Source organism: Eulemur rufifrons, chromosome 4 (genome assembly GCF_041146395.1).
Source record: "Eulemur rufifrons isolate Redbay chromosome 4, OSU_ERuf_1, whole genome shotgun sequence".
Taxonomy (NCBI): domain Eukaryota; kingdom Metazoa; phylum Chordata; class Mammalia; order Primates; family Lemuridae; genus Eulemur; species Eulemur rufifrons.
In genome coordinates, this window is record NC_090986.1 from 56,616,190 (window position 1) to 56,638,415 (window position 22,226).

Below are 22,226 nucleotides of genomic sequence, written 5' to 3' on the forward strand. Positions count from 1 at the left end.
GTACAAGGTACAAACTGAGCCAATCTATTCCACTTATGGCATAGTCTCTGTGGTGTGATTTGTACAGCAGCGCCCATCCTCTAGATTTCCTTTTTCTTTCCCCATTTCCTAAGCCTTGCCCTCTTGTTTCACTAGAGATTTTATTAGCTGCCAGTAATCAATTAGAGCAGTCTCCTAATGTTTAGTCATCAATTTAGTAATCAATTTCTGTTGCATGCATCTCAGAATCCTGTCTTGTAAACATATAGTCACAAAGACTTACACTTTGTACATGCATACTGTGTCTAAGATCAATAAAGTAAATGTGTATTAAAAATTTTTGTTGTCTTTAAAAAATTGTCTCCACCAATGTGCATGCTATTTATCTCACTCAATATATCCAATCCATCATATGCATACCTCAGCAAAAAGAAAAAAAAATTACAAGCTTGATCAAGATAATGAAATTATATCAATTTTTATGAAATGTAATGGAATACTCATTTCTGTACTGTGAAAAAGTAGTGATTCATTGGCATTTTCTGTGAAAGAAATGCAGGCATTTTATACAATACTGAGCAAGTATTGATCTCTACCAGCATTATAAAGAGTACAAGGATTGATATTATATCAGTGTTGCTTTACTCTGTAGTACTGACATTATATTTATCCATAAAAAATTAGATAGCCCTGAGGTATCATTTTCCTGTTGTTTAAGAAGAACAATATCTACTGAACCTTCATATCCACAAATTGATAGAGTTGTGCCTTCAGATGATAGAGTAGTCCAAATCTTTTACAAGTACTTGGATTAGGTATGATCTTTATACTTTATAATTTCACTGCTACAGCTCAGAGGAAGGTCAATATGTTTTCTGGATTAGGTTGACTGGAAAGAATTACTTTTTAAAAAATGTTACTTAAACTAGAAAAAAATTATATTTATTATAATATAAAAACCAAATAAATATAAATTAAGAGTTGACAATAAAAATAACTCAATACTTAATTGTGTTACTTTTTTAATTTCAAATTTTTTTCTGTGGGTAAAAACTTTATATATTTTTGTATGTGTAGTCTACAATATCTAAGATAATGGTTTGCACATTGTAGCACTCAAAAGTTAGCTCAATTTATCTATTATACAATGAATATATATTTCAAAATAGGCCGGGTGCAGTGGCTCATGCCTGTAATCCTAGCACTCTGGGAGGCTGAGGCAGGCAGAAGTTGGAGACCAGCTTGAGCAAGAGCAAGACCCCGTCTCTACTAAAAAAATACAGAAAGCAATTAGCTGGACAACTAAAAATATATATAGAAAAAATTAGCCGGGCATAGTGGCGCATGCCTGTAATCTCAGTTACTCAGGAGGCTGAGGCAGGAGGATCACTTGAGCCTAGGAGTTTGAGGTTGCTGTAAGCTAGGCTGATGCCACGGCACTCTAGCCCGGGCAACAGAGTAAGACTCTGTCTCAAAAAAAAAAAAAAAAAAAAAAACCCAAAAAAACAATATAACATATGTGACATATATAATTTCTAGTTTTCAACTGAGAAAATAAAAAAATTAAAAAATAAAGTTAAAAATTGCAAAAGATATTCCTATAGCAAATAATTGAATGTCATGAATTTAACATAAAATAAGTTAATAAGGACATAATCTAAGAAGACAGTACTGTGTTTTTCGACACGTTTTAGAAAGAAACTCTGTAAAAGTAGATGATGCACATGTAATACTATAACTGAAATCTTAATAAGGGTAAAACCCTGACCATTTTCACAGGGTCGTGGACAATCAATTACTACCAAGTACAATTTTGTTACCTGTGGTTTATATTTGTTTTTATATAAACATGTCATATAACAGTGTTTGCCTTGATGATAATTTGTAGTCACTGAAAATACATATATATCAATATCTCTATTACTATCTCTGTATTTATATCTATTCAGGTTTCATATTTTATACCAAGAACCATACTAAGCAAAATGATGCACATGCGATCACAAAAATTTATTAACAGGAAAAGGCTTTTTAAAAACAATCAGGAAATAAAATGATTAATAGAATCTCAAATTATCTAACATGGCCATAGTTTGTTATTAACACATAGACATTACCTACTTAGTAAAAAGGTAATTCTTCTTCAGTTACTCTACATTCTTTGCTCCCGCAAAGCATTGAGATAAGATTTGGAAATACTTCCTAGTATTTTTATTCTACTGGAGTCAGTTATTATTCATGGTGACATTGAACTTTCAATAATGTAGTAGTCATCTTATTGACAGGGGTGACAGATAACATTCTTTATTCTTTTGAAAGTATACAAGCTTCAAAGAGACAGTCATATGCTATTATAACATTTACTGAATAATATCTATGTGCCAGATATTGAGTATTCTATGGGTAATAAACCATATAATCAATAAAACAATGCTATTGCTCAGAATTATTATTGTTTGTTTAAATATTAGGAAACTAGGATACAGAGTATAAATAGCTTGCTAAAGATCACAGAGTTACTGCTAAAGCTAGAATTTACAAGGCAGTATGACTGTGGAGTTAATATTTATAATTGCTTGCTACTCTCAGAGGATAAATGAGTATGGCTTCACGTGGTAGATGAATAAAATTGAGTTTTCATGATTTTGCCTTAGTTGTTCCTGATGTTAAAAAAAACCTCTCCTTAAAAATTAAAATAATGATGCTTTCCTACAAGATCCAATTTTCCTTTGTCCTTGCCCTATTTCCTTCTCCTTTCCACCAGATATATAGATTATCAGTGTCACCACAGAACATACCTCTTACTTAGGTAAATCTAATAGCTTGTTATACAGAAAGTCTATGCTTATGTGGTAAAGAGCAGTGTTTTTCCCACCTATAGGTGTTTTATTCATCTTGGAAGAATGATACATAAGAACTCTCCTTCCTGCCAAAAAATAAATTAAATTAAAATAAAATAAAATAAAAATTCTCTTCTGATACTGAAAGCCTCAAAAATCTGAGCAAGAAGGATAACAGGACCTGAAACACTCAAACTCAACCCCAAAACTGGGACAAGTGCAAACAATTACTTAGTTACCTATCTCTAGTGAGTTGAACTTAGCTTCAAATACTACAGTATTTTGTAAGTCATTTAGCTATATTTTTTACAAATATCTTCAAAAAGATTATCTTTAGAAACCTTTCAAGGGCAAATAAAAGATAAATTTAATCAAATGACATAGATTTTTGAGTGTACCCCAACAACTAACTAAAGAAAAACTGGAGGAAAATTTTGTTATATTGAAAAACAAACAACTAAAGGAGTTCAATCAAAGCTAAAAGTTGTATATGCATATGTATGCCTATATCTGTATATATCTCTATACTGAACCTATTGAACCTTAAGAAATAAAAAGCAAAATATTATGTAAAATGTGCAAAAGTAAACTATTACTTCATTTTTCTGTGACTTAAATATATTATGATTTTATGTATTATAATATAAAGTGCCCCCAAAGAATAAAAAGTAATATTTCACATCATGAAGGAATTAATTTTTTCTAATGAAGTAAATAATTCATATTTAGATGCATTGAGAATACTATATTTTTCTTTAGATACTCATGGTTCATATACAGTAGGGAAATTAAGGTGACAACAAAGTACATATTATAATGTGCACCATAACATTATATACATAATTTAACTAATATTTGGATTATTATAGGTAATAGACACATATATAAAGTACTAATATAAAATTCAAAGAGTGAATGTTTCCATTATCAAAGCATTGATATATTTTCTGACATACTTTGCTCATATAAACAGCTTCAAAATAAGGGAAAAAAAGTTATTATTCAGGTTTTTACTTAGACTTTTATTATTTGCCTCTTTGTTAAAGGTTCCAGCTCTCTATGAGTTTATAATGCTTTCAATAGCCTCATAATAACGATTGTATTCACTACAGATGTGCTCACACATCTTTGCTGAATGTCAGAAATATGTCTAGATATATCTAGCCACTGAGAGAAAACTCTGTTTATGTCATTCATCAGGAGCATAGGAAGTATAAGCAAGAAATAATTTGCAGTTCATTTAATAATAGATCTTCAAAATGGAATATGTAGGGCTTATGAGACAATATGTTATTTCTTCACCTCACACGACCTATTTTGATATGGATTTTGTGTCTGTGGAAAGCTAATAAGCAAATCCGCATCTACATTTGGAGATAAATGTAATGGACAATGAATATCAGTACTCCAATATTATGGCTTAACAACAGTGAGCTGAATTGGTTTGTAAAGGTGTTTGTTACTCACATGCTTCATAATTTCACACACACATAATAAATGTGTGGATGTATGTGTGTATTTATGTGTGTATTTGTACAAATGATGATTAGATATAGATATAGGTATACCTAAACCTGAAAAGAGATATGGAAGTATGGATAACGGTAACATAATGTATACAGTGTATACACAAATTCCTTTTGTACAGATTTCCTCATTTTATTGGTATCGGACTGCTTATTTATCATTACTGGGGATTTTAAACAAAAATGCTTTTTGTAAAACCTGCTACATTGTCTTTTCAGCTGAAAAATTGAAATATGGTAAGAGAAATAAAGATATACAGCCTTAGAAGTTAAACATTACCTAAAATTAAAAAAAATATATATTGTACCCCTGACCTAAAGCAATCCTCCTGCCTCAGCCTCCCAGAGTGCTAGAATTACAGGCATGAGCCGCCACGCCCAGCCTCAGGAAAATCAGCAAGAAAAAAAGCAAACAACCCTATCAAAAAATGGGCAAAGGACATGAAAAGAAACTTTTCAAAAGAAGATAGACTAATGGCCAAGAAACATATGAAAAAAATGCTCAACATCTCAATCATCAGGGAAATGCAAATCAAAACCACGATGAGATATCACTCATCTCCAGTGAGAATGGCCTTTATCAAAAAGTCCCAAAACAATAAATGTTGGCATGGATGTGGAGAGATAGGAGCACTCCTACACTGCTGGTGGGACTGCAAACGAGTACAACCTCTGTGGAAGGTAATATGGAGATACCTCAAAGAGCTACAGGTAAATGAAGATTACTTTTAATGAGTTTTCCATATGATTAAAGATACAAGACATGAAAATGGAAAGCAATAAATTACTGTGGGAAAGTATACTTCATCACATGTAAAATGACCAAATATAAAAATAGCAATGATAGTTATATATAAACTATAAATATTAAAAATAATATAAACCTAAAAGTGTAATAACTTGATCCATTGCCTCCTGGTAGAAAATAGTTTTTGCAAATACTCCTGTAGAATTTTTTAACCTGAGAGGATTAAATTGATTCCAAATACTGAACAGGGACAGCAGTCATCTCACTCTTTCAGGCTCCCCAGGTGGAGTGAGCCAGGGAAAAGTTCAACAGGCACATTCAGCAGTTCTCAAGGGTGTGCTCAAGTCAATACTGACAAATGTTCTCTCCCTCACTCTTACTTCCTATGAACCCAGCCAGATCCCAAGCACATCTGAAGAAAGGTGAAAGTCCTTTCTTATTGGTTTTCAGCATAGGTGGATTTAGCTTGGACTGAAGGAGATTAGACTCTTCATAACCAGAAGGACATTCAGAGAATGATAGCTCCAAAAAAAAAGTTACCCAGATTTATGTTGTAAAAATCTCAATTTATTAAATAAATATCATTCTCTGAAAAAAAAGTTTTTTTTTTTTATTTTTAGTGATCTTCCTTCAAGTTTATAATTACAGGGCACACATAAAATAAATTTTCAATCTTGAAAATTAAAAAAAAGTTAAAATGGTTTTCACAAGCTAAAATATATGGCAGGAACCAAGCAAACAGATGAAATAAACAGTAGGTAGATAGAAGTCAAAAAATTTTATTTGATTAGTCCAAGTAATGCCATCTGACATCTAGTCATGAAATTATAGTACATTATAGTTTCTTGATATATCCATATAAAATGTATTGGTAAAGTAAGGCAATAGCATATTGAACTATGATGTTTTCTTCACTATTTTGTCAATTCTATAGCATTTTGGATGATACCTACCTTTCTTCTCCAGAGATTAAGCCCAGCAATGCAAAATGTCTTACATGGTAACTGCCTGTTAAAAATATGCTTGGGAAAATAGGCTCATGTCTTGGCATAAATCAGCTGTACAGATAGTTAAAAAATGAAACTCCTGTATAGTTATGCAGTCAGTAGTAAACCATATCATCTTAGGCAATGGTTCCAATCTGATTCTAGTCATTAAAAGATGCTTAACCATCAAAATCACTTTTGCAACTCCAGTTAAATATCAAAGTTGTAAACAAGAATGTTGTAAACAAGAATGTGAAAATGTATGTATTTTCAGTGTTGTGTTGATTATTCTCCTCAGTAGTAGAAATTGAATAGATGGCATATTATATCTTAGGAATAATTTTAATTATATGGTTTCCGGGATATGCTGAAATAATACAGTGAATTTCTTTAGGATATAGGAGTTATTTTAAGGATTTTGTAATGCCCAATTCTAGATTATAATAATTCCACACTTCTTAGAAAATATATTTGCTATAATTCACTTGAATCTTTACTTTATAAAATAAAGTCTTTATCTGATATTCAAGGCTGATTAACATTTTGTTTCACCTTTATTCTCCAAACACAATTTTCAATATTCTCTTCCATAATCCCATCAGTGAAAGAATCAAGTAATATTAAAAATATTCGGCTTGCTATAATTTTTCAATTAATAGAGGATATGGTTATCGTAGGAATTATAGGTATGATTCATGGTATCTTCTCTTTAGCTTCATGTATGATCCTACCAATCCATAAAAGACTAATTAATTCAGAAGTTACTTCCAAGAAACTTGCAACATCTTTACTTCCTAATTCCCACCCACCAAACCTGGAATTATCTGCATTAACTCCCTAGATTTTGGTTTTCATTTTACATGATTCTTTTATGGCATTTAAATACCACTAAACTTACTTGCTCACATATCCATGTCTCAATAGGCTCTGAACTCCTCGAGATTTATACTTCTTTTATATCCAGTATTGTACCGCATTTTGCAAATTTCCAATAAAATTAATTTCCCTTTCCTATTTCCACACTCAGGTAGTATTAAAGAGAACACTTATATGTACATTGTTATTGGGGATGTAAATTAGTACAAACTCTGTAGAAAACAGTATGGATATTTCTCAAAGAACTAAATGTAGACTTACCATTTGATCCAACAATCCTACTCCTAGGTATCTACTCAAAAGAAAATAAATCATTATATCAAAAGACACCTGCACCCAAATGTTTATCATAGCACAATTCAAAATTGCAAAGATCAGAATCAACCTAAGTGTCCATTAACTAATGAGTGAATAAAGAAAATGTGATGTGTGTGAGGTTATATATGTGTGTGTGTGCATATACAATATATATATAGTGTACACACACAAACACATTACAGAATAGTACTCAGCCATAAAAAATAATGAAATAATGCCTTTTACAGCAAATTGAGTGAAAATGGAGACCAATATTCTAAGTGAAGTATCTCAGGAACAAAAAAACATATTCTCACTTATAAGTGGGAGCTAAATGATGGGTATATATGGTCATAAAGTAATATAATGGACATTGGAAGTTATGAAAATGGGAGAGTGAAAGGGGGGTGAGGGATCAAAAATTAATTAGTGGGTACAATATACACTATTTTAGTGACAGATACACTGAAAGCCCTGATGTCACTATTGTACAATTCATCCATGCAACAAAAAACACTTGTACCCCCTAAATTTATTGAAATAAGATTGAAAGAAAAAAATCTATTGAAAGAAAAAAATGTTATTTGAAATGAGAATATTAATGGCCACATATTTTCTACAGGTTTTGCATAAATATACACCATTAGTAGCCTAACATATAATTTTTAGCTTAAGCTACCATCTATCTACTAATTCTTAGTCTGTCAGAAGCATTTTACAGGAATGCATATTTGAAATGTTTGTATTAAATGGGCAAAAATGAATGTCCTCAGAGAGAAAGAAGGAAGATTAATGAAGGACAAAATTCGTCAGAGCTCATTCTCTGGCTACATGTAGTTCTCCTGCAAGCCGCTTAGAGAAAGGATTACTGACCCTTTCTACACTGTAGCCAGTTACATTCTTAAAACACAAGTTTGACCATGTTTGTCCCCAGATAAAACCTACCAGTTAAGGAAATCTCCTTGAAGTAAAAAAAGTCAATAAGATGAAAAATATTTATTTATTTATTTATTTAAAAATAACGTATGTAGAATATGTATCCAGCTGGCTCACTATAAGTTAGATATTTAGAAAAAATACCAAAAAAAAAAAATAAACAAATAAAGCTTAGAATAGAGGAAAATACAAAAGAAATAATACAAGATAATTACAAAGAACCAAAAGACAAAATTCTATAGATTAAAAGGGACCAATGAGTTCATAGAACACAGAGACATACACACAACTACATAAAGTAAACTCTAAACATATATATCGTGGCCTTTCAATACACAAGTATAAAGATGATTATAAAATCTTCTGTGAAGAAAACATAAAAAAATTATCCACAACAAAACAGATTATTACAAAACTAAACAGTAACTAGACTTCAGCTAGACATCTTAACAACACTGGGTGCTATAAAGTGGAAAAAATCATAAAATTTTTTAATATGGAATTTAAAATTCAACTAAAATAATCATAAAATTAAACTAAATTATTGAACAATAATTAGGGCAATATAAAGACATTCTATAAGAATGTCTTCAATTCTCAAACTTTAACAGTCTGTGTCTTGGCATAATGTGAAAAGTATGTTTAAACAAAATAAAAGTATCTTTATGGAATTGAGGAAATATAAAGTTCAAATTAGGAAAGCAGTGAAATGATGTCCCATGGATGCCTCTCTGCTCTCTGTAATCAGAATTCAGCTAAGATGATATTAGGATTTCCAGGAGAAATGTTTCCAAAGGAAAAGGGCATTCTAAAGATTCAGAATTTGAGATAACTTAAGAAGGTTTTAAAAATATGACAAAATCTAATTTGCTGCAAACGACATTATTACATTCTTTCTTTGCAAGAACTGGAGACCATTATTCTAAGTGAAGTAACTCAGGAATAAAAAAATCAAATACCACTTGTTCTCACTTTTATAAGTGACAGCTAAGCAATGGGTATAGATGGTCATACAGAGTGACTTAATGTACATTGGAGACTCAGAAGGGGGAGGGTGGAAATGTGATGTGGGCTGAAAAATTACCTATTGGGTACAATGAGCAATATTCAGGTAACAAGTATATTAAAAGCCTAGACTTCTCCACTATGCAATTCAGCCATGCAACAAAAACCCACTTGTACCCACCAAATCTATTTAATTTTTTTAAATGAGGACAAAATAAGAAAATTTAATCCATATTTTAAATTACTTTGCAATAATCATATCTACATTGGGATAATACTCATATCATTTTATTTTCAAATTTAAGATTCATTCTATAGGCTTCATAATATAAATAAGAAGAACAAAGAAGATTTCATAGAATCTAAAAGTTTATCAGTTTAAGATACATCATTATTTCATGTACCACAAAGAACACTAGCAGAAAAAGTGTGATTCACAACCAATAATGAAAGAATTCATATTAAAATTGATGAAAGAATACAAATTCTAACAATAACTATTACTTATTGGGAACTTACTCTTTCCAATTTCTTCTAAGTTTTTTTTTTTTCCTGTAATTCATTAACTCATTTAATTCTTAGAGCGATTCTATAGCAATGTTCTATTCTTATTGCTTTTTCACAAATAAGGAAAGAAAGACAAAAAGAGTTGAGCTAAGCTACCAGGTTAGGAGTTCCATAAATTTGTAGAGCTATTATTCAAATCAGGCAAATCTATGGTTACTAAAACAAGACCAGGTAGTATTGCTGATACAAAAAACAAATGTGAATATAATTTTCACATTTATGAAGAAGATAATATAAGACCCCAAATTAATCGTATATCTATGTTGCAATATGTATTCACTTGGCATAGTGAATTGTGCTAAAATAAGCTAAATTTGTATTTATTATAATAGGATATATATAATGGTTTAAGCATATTATTCAGTAAAATGGAGATAATGAAAAGTGAAGGATAAAATAATTAATTTTCTTCTCCAGAGCAGAAATGAGATAGATGGAGTAGAATACAATTGATTTTCACTTCAAAGCTATTTATTACATTTTTCCTAATATTATTTGGTACTAATTCCATAAAAACTAAATCATATGCATATTTTAAATGTAAACATAAATGTTATATTTCAAAACAGTTTTAAAATCTTTTAGTGACTTTATTTATCATCAAAACTTGATAGAAATATCTAGTTTTTTATCACTTGATTCTTATTGTATTAACTCTCAACCTTCATCATTTTGTTAATACTAATCCAAAGTTCAAATTCTTAAATGTGATAGAGCTTTGGTAAGAATTGATTATAATAATGTCAGCTCCATCTTTCCACTAAAGAAATTTCAATTCTTCTATGACTCTTTTCTCCTAGTATCACCTTCTCATGGAAATTTCTCACCTTAGGTCTTGTTAAAATTATTTTATAATAGATTGTTTCCTTGATTTGGGGGATTTTTATTTAGCTCCAATCTTCATTTTATTTTTCTTTGGCTCTTAAACTTTCTCTCATTCTCAGTTTATGGTCTTTTCTCAAGGTTGCCTTTCATAGGTGGATATAACTTGTGCTTTACCTTGTAATTGAGCTTAACATACTCTTTATAGCTCAGTTGTAAGCCTGTCATAAGTAGGACCAAATCAAAAGAAATTATAGGTCAAATTATATAGTTAATATGTTTTTAAGGAGTAGTACTGTAGTTAACTTACAGGAAGATTTCAAGAAGTAAGAAAAGTTTCTAAGAGATAAAGATGTATACAATAATATATGCCTATCTTATCAGAAATGCAGTTGTTAATTTATTTCTGGTGGAAGGAATGCCATTCCATTGCTCAGCTGTTATTTGGGATTTTCTTTTCTTCATTTAAAAATGACTTGCTTATTCTGCACAGCAAATAAAACAATCAACAGAGTGAAGAAACAACCATTAGAATTGGAGAATATATTTGCAAACTATCTAACAAAGGATTGACATAAAAAATATACAAGGAACACTAAGAACTCAAAATCATAAAAAATCAAATAATTTAATTAAAAAATGGGCAAATGAGCTGAATAGACAACTCTCAAAAGAAGACATATAAATGGCCGACAGGTATATCAAAAAAAGTTTAACATAATCATCAGGGAAATACAAATTAAAATCACAATGAGATACCATCTCACCCCAATAGAATGGCTATCACCAAAAAGACTAAATAAATAAATAAATAAATAATAAAAATGCTTGCAAGAATACAACAAAAGGGAACTTTTTATTTGTTTGTTTTAGAGATGGAATATCTCTGTTGTCCAGGCTAGTGTGCAGTGCTGCAATCATAGCTCATTACAGCCTTGAACTCCTTGACTCAAGCTATCCCCCTGACTCAGCCTCCTGAGTAGCTAGGTTTACAAGCACACACATGCCATCATGGCCGGCTAGAAAAAGGAACTCTCATACACCACTGGGAATGTAAATTAGTATAGCCATTATGGAAAACAGTATGGAGGTTTCTCAAAACTAAACGTAAAACTACCACATGATCCAGCAATTCCATTACTGGGCATATATACACCAAAAAAAGGAAATCGTTATATCAAAGAGATATCTGTACTCTCATGTTTATTGGAGCACTGTTCACAATAGTCAAGATATGAAATCAACCTAAGTGACCATCAACACATGAATGGATTTTTAAAAAATGTGATATGTGTACACAATAGAATACTATTCAGCTTACAAAATAAGAAAATCCTGTCATTCATGACAGCATGAAGAAGTTTGGAGGACACTATGTTAAGTGAAATAAACCAGGCACAGAAGACAAATACTATATACATGTTCTTACCCACATGTGAAAGCTAATGTATTTAATCTCATAGAAATAGAAAGTATAATAATGGTTACTAGAATCACGGAAGGTGGGGGATGTAGCCATAGGTTGTTTAACAAATACAAAATTGCAGCTATAAGGGAAGAATAAGTTCTAGTGCTTTATGGTATTGTAGGGTGACTAATTAACAAGAATTTATTGTATGTTTTCAAATACGTAGAATAGAGGATTTTGAATGTTTCCAATACAAACAAAAAAATGAAATATCTGAAGTGCTGAATATGCTAACTATCATGACTTGACCATTACACATTATATACGTGTATCAAAATATCACATCTTGTAGCCCATAAATATGTATAGTTATTTGTCAATTAAAAATAACATAAACAAAAGTTTTTAAATGACTTGCTTAAAATACTGCTAAATATATGAACTGAACACTTTACAGTGTACGAAATGAGCACATTATTTCCAGTTTTATAATTCCATCTCATACTTCTTAAATAAACTTAAGAGAAAACATTACATTTTGTCCAATCATCAAGTACAATGTGACACCTGTCAGTTCTTAAGGACACTATGAATGTCTGACATGAAGACAAGTGAGGTACTTTTCTTGAAACTGAATACGCCATATGTGGTCATCATTCTTTACCGCTCTCACCAACTGATTTGTGTATGTTGAAAGTAGATACTTGTGAATCTGCTTTGTGAGAAGTACTTTAAAGAATATATCAAACATGAAAAGCAACTTTAGAGTGTAAATAAGTAGCAAATACTGCTGTCTTTTCTGGCAAAAAAAAAAAAAAAAAAAAAAAAAACCCACATCTCTTTACTTTTTGCATTTGGTTTATCTTAAGTATAAGAAAAAAGATAAACAAGAAAAAAATGGAAAATGTCCTTTAATTTTAAGGAAAATGCAATATATTATAAGGTACTTAAAAATAAAATTTTTTTGGTTGCTTTATTTCATGAGATGTAACTGTCCCACTTTGGCTCGGTGGGCAAAAATAATTAGAAATTGTTTATTATTCTCTCAGCCAAGGAAAATTATGACTTGTGCATTCTAAATAACAATAGGTTTTTTCTGTTTATCTATATAATATTGAAGCAAAATAAAAGTTTCTTTTGATGAAAGAAAAGTTCTACTAATCTAGTAAAAGTTTCCATATTTCTCTATAAATCAAGTACTCAAAAACATTGGGAGATATAAAATATGAAAATGAAAATTAAGCTATAGAAACTCATGACTTAATTCTTTAATTTATTAATTGGTGGGACTTAACTTATATCTTGAACCATGTCCAGTAAACATATAGGATTGTTATACAGTTGATTTTTTTAAATATTAACTTTAGCTTTCAACCTGTAATACAGCAGTTGCATTGCTTACCTACTTTTTATAGGCTATAGGTTTCAGTTTTTACAGTCTATAGGCTATAGTTTAGTATAAAGAATAACATGATAAAACTCATATTTCACATAACAGAAAAATCTCTGAAATTTCAAATATCCATGAAGCCATCTATGGCTGTAGTCTCAGGTGATTGACCTATGTCCCACACAATAGGAGCGTCTTCCAAAGACATTTTATATTTTGCTATATCAAATGATGTTTCCCACTAATACTGACAGAGTATTTTTCTCTCACTGCTCACATCTACTTGAGCATATTGTCAGTTTATGGTGTGAAATAATTTGTGAACCATTTCTTATTTTTTATCATCTTTATTTATAAATAAAGTAATATACACAACAATATAGGAAGAACTATGTGACAGAAAAGTTCTGATTTTAGTATTAGATATGTTATTAATTCTGTGTGTGACTTTGTCAAACTCATGGCACTTCTCTAGAATTAAGTTGTGTAATGAGCTTTAAGAGCTCTTTCAGATCTAAAGGTAAAATACTGCTTAGTATTAGAAACAAATGTTTCTTCCAAAAGTTTTACACAACTACTTTTATAAAACTGATTTCAAACCTTTTAAAAAAGGTATGATGTAAAAATCATTTTAAGAACAGGGAAAATATGACATAAATCATATTGTAAATAAATTTCACTTGTAATTGATCAGCACTTAAGAATATATCACTAAAATGCTATGCATCCGATAAAGGGATGATAACTAGAATCTATATAGAACTAAGGAAAACCAGCAAGAAAAAAAATCAAACAACCCCATTAAAAAGTGGGCAAAGGACATGAACAAAAACTTTTCAAAAGAAGACAAACAAATGGCCAAGAAACATATCAAAAATTGCTCAACATCTCTAACCATCAGGGAAATGAAAACCACAATGAGATATCACTTAACTCCAGTGAGTATAGCTTTTATCAAAAAGTCCCAAAACAGCAAATGTTGGCATGAATGCAGAGAGATAGGAACTGCAAATTAGTACAATCTCTATGGAAAGTAGAATGGAGATACTTCAAAGAACTAAAGGTAGAACTACCATTTGATCCAGCAACCCCTCTTTTGGGTATTTACCCAACGGAAAAAAAAAAAAAAAGACTTTTTATCAGAAAGGCACCTGCAGTCAAATGTTTATTGTAGAAAAATTCACAAGGTGTAGGTAGAATCAAACCAAGAATTCGCAAAGATGTAGAATCAAACCAAGCGCCCATCAATACATGAGCAGATTAATAAAATGTAGTATATGTATACCACGGAGTACAATTCAGCCCTAAAAAACAATGGAGACCTAATATCTATTGTATTATACTGAATGGAGCTGGAGCCCATTCTTTGAAGTGTCACAAAAATGGAAAAAAAAAAAAAAAATAAGCACCACATGTACTCACCATTAAATTGGTACTAATTGGTCAACACTTATGAGTACATATGGAAATAACATTCATCGGGTGTCAGGCAGGTGAGAGAAGGGAGGAAGGGATGGGTAAATTCACACCTAATGGGTGCGGTGCACACTGTGTGGGGATGGCCGTGCTTGTAGGTCTGACTCAGGCAGTGCAAAGGCAATATATGTAACCAAAGTGTTTGTACTCCCATTGTATTCTGAAACTAAAAATAAAAAAGAAAAATAAAAAAAGAACATATCACTAAAATTAAAAAGAAGAATTTGTTCAATTCAAACTCAGTAGCTTTTAGGGATTGAATGACAAAACAATCTGCCATTTTGGATATGTCATTTTAATTAACAAAGTAAATAAGTTGTGTATTCTATATTTTACAAATTATCACTCTAATGATTATGGCATTTTTGAGTCAATCAATATTTAATTATTATAGTTCCTGTTTGGTGGCTATCTTTTCAGTGTTATGTTAACCTTTTAATTAATTATTGATGTTTACCACATAATGATTTTATATGGCTCCTGAAATTTAAAATCAGTTTTTTTCTCTATTAAATGAAGACATTCTTTACTTAGTATATTAAAAGCTACTCCTTCCTATGTTGAAAGCTGTGCTATTACTTGTACCCTTTAGTACTTGAGACTTTGTTTTCAGACTCTGTGGAGACCTCTACCCCATACTGGAACCAAAGATTACAAGGTTTCTATGTCCATACCACCGAGTGTCCTGGAAAACATAGTAACTATGGGTGTATGTGTATACACAATCGCACAATTGTCTAAGGCTCACTCTGAAAGTTTAAGACATTATTTTCTTTGCCTATTCAGCATTTCACCCTTTTCCACCTACTTAGTAGACATCCACGATGCAGTCTAGTTTCTGAATGTCTCAGATAGGACTAGAATAAAAATTAGAAAAGCTAACACAGCTTAAAGAGAAGTGAAGGGAGAGAGTACTATAAAACAAGAACTTGTGGTTCAGCTTAGCAGAATAGTGACAAAGGAAGATTGGAAAATTTTAGAGTTTGATAGCCCTAAGAAGAGTTCCAGAATGTTACTAAAAATGAACTAGGAAATATTAAGAAGTGTTTCCCTCATTTACTAATCCCTACTATTGGATGGAAGAAAAAATATCTATAAGGTGTCAGTGCTGCCAAAATTAGTTTATACATTAAGTTTACAATGAAAATGATAATGGTATTATGATGGGCAGCCCTTCAGATGGCCCCAAATGAACCCTAACTCCTGATATTTATGTATTTATGCAATCTTCTCCACTTGAGTGTTACCTGGACCTATTGACACACTTCTTATTAACAAATACAATATGTGATATCATATTCTATGTTACATCCAATATTTGTAACATAGGTTACTAATTAAGATACAAGAAGTCTGTGGCTTTCCTCTTGTACACACTCTTTACTCTCTCTGGATTGCTCACTGTGGCAGATGGCAGCTGCCAGGGGACAACCTTGTGACAATCCATGTGACAAGATACTGTGATCTGCAAAAAACCACAGAAATGAGCTTGGAAGTGGATTCCTATCCTTAAAGTAGAGCCTTGGCTAACAGAATTATTGAGCCAGGAACACTCAGTTAAGCTGAACAAGATAAGGAATTAACATAAACTGTGAAAAAAATGTGTTATCTTAATCTGTTAAATTTTGGTATAATTTGTCACACAGAAATTGATTATAAAATACAGATTTTGGATATCAGAAATACCTAAAATAGGAGTATCTTTAATATTATTGAGTAATCAAAGTGTGAAAACACTGTAAGAATTTTGAAAAGAATATTAAATAAAATGTAAAGTACATTGAATGCACTGTAGATGTTTGGATTTCAAAAATTCTGTGAGTAAAGACTTAACAGGATAGTGAGGAAAATCTTATTTGAACTTGAGGAAAGGAGATCCCTGTTATTTAGTGGCAGAAAGTCACTATTGTCTACAGTTAAGTGGAATATGCTTATTGTAGGAAATTAAGTTCATTAGCCTAAAGCAATGATGTGTACAATGATATAATCATAAATTTACTTTCTAAGACTTCACTGATTTTTGATGAAGATATATATGTTTATATTCTATTCATACTACTTATCCATTATTTGTCATTGAGAGATATGTTCACTGTTTATCAGAGACCCCTGCCAATGGACCATTGCCATCTTGAATATTGCACATTACTATACCAGAGGGAAAAGAGATCTGCAGGCTCTCACTGCACCAACTAAATTTCTCAGCCTTTCAGAGAGTCATGTGTCTTTCTGTCATAACTTGGGCAGACCTATTAAGATGCTCAAACAAATATAGACCATGAAACACAATGTAAGCAAGTCTATGTGAGATAGGGAATTGGCAGGTATTACTTAACTGATTCATGAAGTTTCAAACCACCCCAATCAAAATAGATGTAAGACAGGAAGTTTGAACTACACTGATCAAAACAAGATGGAAGACAGGACAAATTCCAACCAATTAGAACCAAGATGGCAGAGGAACAGACCACTTCTTGACTTTTTAGTTTCATTATAACCTCATTACCATAAAACTTTCTAAGGAAACCTCCCACTCTTATCATGCATCTGATGCCATAACAGTTCTGGATTGTTCATATTTAGTCAAAAAGAGGATATCACCCTAATTCTAGGAGGACAGGCCCACCTAGCCTAGTGCCACTTTGTCAGTGCTTGAGCACCATCTGGGGACCTAAAATGAAACCACCCCACCTGTCATGGCTATTGTACATGTGTACCATCAGAAGGTCTGACAACAGGCCTAGCCAATCAACTACCAGCACCAAATTGTGTTGTCCAGGGACCTGGGAATCACCTTACCTGGCCCACCATGGCCTGTGACATGTGCACAATCTGAGGACCTAAGGACAGGCCTACTCTACATGGTGCTTCTCCCACCAGTGTCAGAATGACATCTAGGGATCTTGAGATCATCCTGATGCTACTGACACTTGCACATGCCTTCTGGGGACCTAAGGAAGGCCAGTTGACCAATTCCCACACATATCAATCAAAGGCCTGGGGGTGACCAGCCCCACCCACTATGGTTCTGCCCATATGTACCATCAGGCTCATGAGGACAGGCCTACTTCACCTGGTGCCACTCCCATCAGTACCCAGATGTGATGTTCAGGGATCTTGGGATTGACCTCCCAGACTGCTACTACCAATATCCATGCACTCCTCCCAGGGGCCTGACTACAGGCCTGCCTTGTTGCCATCACCACTGCCACCAGCATCCATATGCCCATGCCATCTGGAGACTAGGGGACTGGACCAACCAGCCCACTGTTCCCACCACTGGCATCTGCATGTGCCACTTGAGGACCCAAGGGTTGGCCTACCAGCACTACTGCCTTAGTTAGTCCCACACATGCCAAACAGGGGCCCAAGGATATGTCCACCCACTGAGCTCACTGCTGCCACTTCTTGAGTCACCCCTGTCATTACCTTAACCAAAGTAAGCTTCCTGGAGGCCCAAGGACTGGACCAAACTGGACCGACATTTCAGTGGGTCAGGTTGGCACAGGATGGCCATACTTGCCACTGACACTACTGGGGCCTGAGGACTGACCCATCTGGCATCCCCATTCCCAACAAGCCTCACTACAGCATCCACTAACAACTGCATCCTAAGCCATTGAGGAACTCAAAGCCACCTCTGACACTGATTACAGCTGAAGAAATCATACAGAGAATACATTAATGCATGCACCTAGAATCAAAGTTAAATTAGCATTGTAGATAAATTTATAAAAAGAAGTCTTTCCCTATGAAAGCCAACCTAAAAAATTGAAAGAAGGGACAATTGCACCAGGAGTGCAGACATCAACATAAGGACATAAGAAACACGAAAAAGCAAGGAGAAATAAAACCTTCAAGGAAACATGATAATTTTCTAGCAAAACATTCCAACAACAAAAATGTCTATGAAATGCCTACAAAAGAATTCAGTATAAGGATAAGTAAGAATCTTAGTGAAGTATAAGAGAATACAAATAAATAAGACAAAGAATTAAGAAAAACAATTTATGATCTGAATGATAAATTCAACAAAGAAATATATATCATAATAGAACCAAAAGAATACTGCAATCTAATAATTTAATGAATGAATATTTTTAAAAATTGAGAGCTTCAACAATAGACTAGACCAAGTAGAAGGAAGAGATTCTGAAGGTTAAGACATCTCTGTTGACATAATCCAGTCAGACAAAAATAAATAAATAAAAAAGAAAGAATAAGGAATGAAGACTGCCTATGTTACATATGAGACACCATGAAGCAACTAAATATTTGAATTTGGGGTATTGTAAGACAAGAATTGGGCAAAGATATAGAAAACTTATTTAATAAAATAATACCTGGCACTCCCCAAGTCTTACAAGATGTACACACATACAGATATAGGGAGCTCAAAGATTCTCATATGGATGCAACCCAAAAAGGCCTTTTCAAGGCATACTATAGCCAAACTGTAAAGAAAAAATACATAACTCTAAAACAAAAAACAAGAGAAAGGCAACAAGTTACATATAAGGGAACAAACACTAGACTAGCGGTGACTTTCTTAGCAGAACTATACAGATCAGGCATGAAGAATTTTATACTCAGCAAAGCTACTCTTCAAAAATGAAGGTGAAATAAATGTTTTGACAAACAAACAAAAACTGAAGGAATTCATCTCCACTAGACCAGCCCTGCAAGAAATGCTTAAAGGAATCCTACATCTGGATGTGAAATTATTATATCTAACATCATAAAAGGAAGCAAAAGCATACAACTCACTGGTAGAGCAGGCACACAAATAATAAAAAGAAACAATGTAATGTTACCACTATAGAAAACCACAAAACCACAATGATAAACATGAGATAGAAAGGAACAAAAGATATACCAGATAATCAGAAAATGATTATAAAAAATACCCAAAATAAGCCCTCAAATATCAATAACCTTAAATGTAAATGGATTAAATCCTGTATTTAAAAGATATGGATTGGCTGAATTGACAAAAAAAAAAACTATTAGTCAAATATATACTGAGAATAAGAAACTCATTCAGCCGTAAATACACAGATAGACTGGAAAAAGATGTTCCACATCCACAGAAATCAAGAGTGATAAGAAATAGATATACGTATATAAGAAAAAAAAGACAATTTTAAATCAAAAAGTAAAAAGCAACAAAAAGGTCATTATATAATGATAAAAGGACCAAGTTAGCAAGAGATATTCAATTCTAAATATAGAAACATGCAACAGTGAAGTATGCGAATTCATAAAGCAAATATTTTAGATCTAAAGAGTGAGTTGGACTCCTATATGATAGTTAGAAACTCAACACCACACTCTCAGCAATGGACAAATAATATAGAAAGAAAATCAACAACAAAAAATCAGTGTAAAGTACACTTTATACCAAATGGATCTAACAGTCATTTATAGAACAATTTATCCAAAATTTGCAGAATATACATACTTATCAGCAAATAAGTGTTTTTATCATAAAAGGGTGCTAAATTTTGTCAAATGCTTTTTCTGCATCTATTGAGAGGATCATATGGTCTTTGTTTTTACTTCTATTTATGTGGTGAATTACATTTATAAATTTGCATATATGGAATCATCTCTGCATCTCTGGGATGAAGCCCACTTGGTCATGATGGATTTTTTTTTTTTTTTTTTTTGTGAGCATGATACTGGTATAAGAACAGAGACATAGAACAATGGTACAGAACAGAGAACCCAGATATAAAACTATCAACATATTGCCATCTGATCTCTGACAAAGCAGACAAAAACATATACTGGGGAAAAGGATCCCTTTTCAATAAATGGTGCCAGAAGAACAGGAGAGCCACATGTAGAAGACTGAAACAGGGTCTACACCTCTCACCTGTCACAAAAATCAATTCATGATGAATAAGAGAATTGAGATCCAACAGTGATAACTTACAACATTTATGAACTCATAAATGCTACTATAAAAAATGTAGCTCTTACAATCATCTTCTTTTTCTGAAATTTTGGATAAAACACACCAAAGGGTTGTACAATAGCAAACCTGTTCCAGACATTTTAAATTTTGCTACTGCTGTCATAATGTTTAGGTCACCTTTCCATAGTCATACGTTATTTCATTTCTTTCCAATTTTCCATTTCTTTTCTTCTTGTGAACCTTGATCACAAGAGGAATGCATAATCCTTAAAAGGAAGACAGAGAGAATATTACAATTTTCTGTTTAGAGTGCCTTTTTCTTCTTCTTTGGATTATTGGCAGTTTATGAATTGTCATGCTAGTGATTAGCAATATACAATACCAGATCCATCGGAAACTTTCTGCTCTCTTAATTATCTTATAAGCGAATTCAAATCCATACATCTCAATTCTACTGCTAACTTTTCCCAAATTCTGATATGTTTATAAAACACTGACAATAACAACAAACAAAATTAAACTAAATTATGTACATTGTGTACAATCTAGTGGGCAAAGGATATTTTCTACAATAACAATTTATAAATTTCCTCAACTGTAACTTCCTTTCCATTAAATTCTAGCTCATTTTCATCCCTTGAAGAAACCTTTGTATCTAACCCAAGAAAGTGTACATTTTCTTTTTTCCTAAAATGGATGACATACACTACTATAATCACTTAAATCTCATTCCAAATGTAGAAAGTGAGCATGCACTTATCAGTCTTTCATAGGTAAAATTTGAATGTTGCTGAACCAACTGAAAAAGTAAGATTGTGTGTTAGCTTGATTGTATATAAGTCAGTAACGTGTTTTGACACTTTGAGTAGAGCAATGATCTGTGAAATTCTTTTTGTATTTTTATTGCATGTTGCTCTTTAACTGTTACCAAGTAGTAGAAAAAGATTTTAAAAAGTTAATCAGTGATAACACAAATACTAGAGTGAATCCGCAAACCAAAATATTCTGCCAGAAAATGTAAACCATTAGCTTTAATGGCTTAGGCAATCTTTTGGCTTTAATTTGGCTTTCCTTTTAAGCTAATCTATTGTGTGTCTTAAAGTAAAAGAAAAACAAAAAAAATAAAAAATAAACTAAAAATGCATATGGTATTCCAAAATAATATTGAAGTGACAGGGAAGTATTATATATGTTCTCTCTCTAAGAAAAGAACAATGATCCACCTGCCACCCCACTCTAACCATAGGAAAAGGTATTGTTTGGCTCATTTTTCTATCATTTGTGTTTTAGAAATGCGTTTTGCAGAAAAGTAGCAGATTGCTGATAATCTAATCACAAAGAAAGTTATAGCAACCTCCTAGAACTCAAAGGGACTGCCTGCAGGCAGCTGTCTCTTTAGATAAGGGAAAATGCAGAACTCAAAGAAAGGTATTCTCCATTATAAAGGCTT